Consider the following 216-nt stretch of genomic DNA (forward strand, 5'->3'; position numbering starts at 1 on the left):
AGTGGAAGACAGTATTCTCTATGGCCCGTCATTCTTACACCATACAACCTACCCCCAAACTTGTGCTTGCGACGAGAGTTTTTGATTCTCTCCATTCTCGTTCCCGGACAAGAGCATCCTAAGAGATCACTTGATGTGTTTCTTCAGCCACTAATATATGAGTTGCAACAACTATGGGCTCAAGGTGCTGAAACATACGATGTTTCGTGTAAAGAA

This window comes from Brassica oleracea, chromosome C8, assembly GCF_000695525.1.
Source record: "Brassica oleracea var. oleracea cultivar TO1000 chromosome C8, BOL, whole genome shotgun sequence".
Taxonomy (NCBI): domain Eukaryota; kingdom Viridiplantae; phylum Streptophyta; class Magnoliopsida; order Brassicales; family Brassicaceae; genus Brassica; species Brassica oleracea.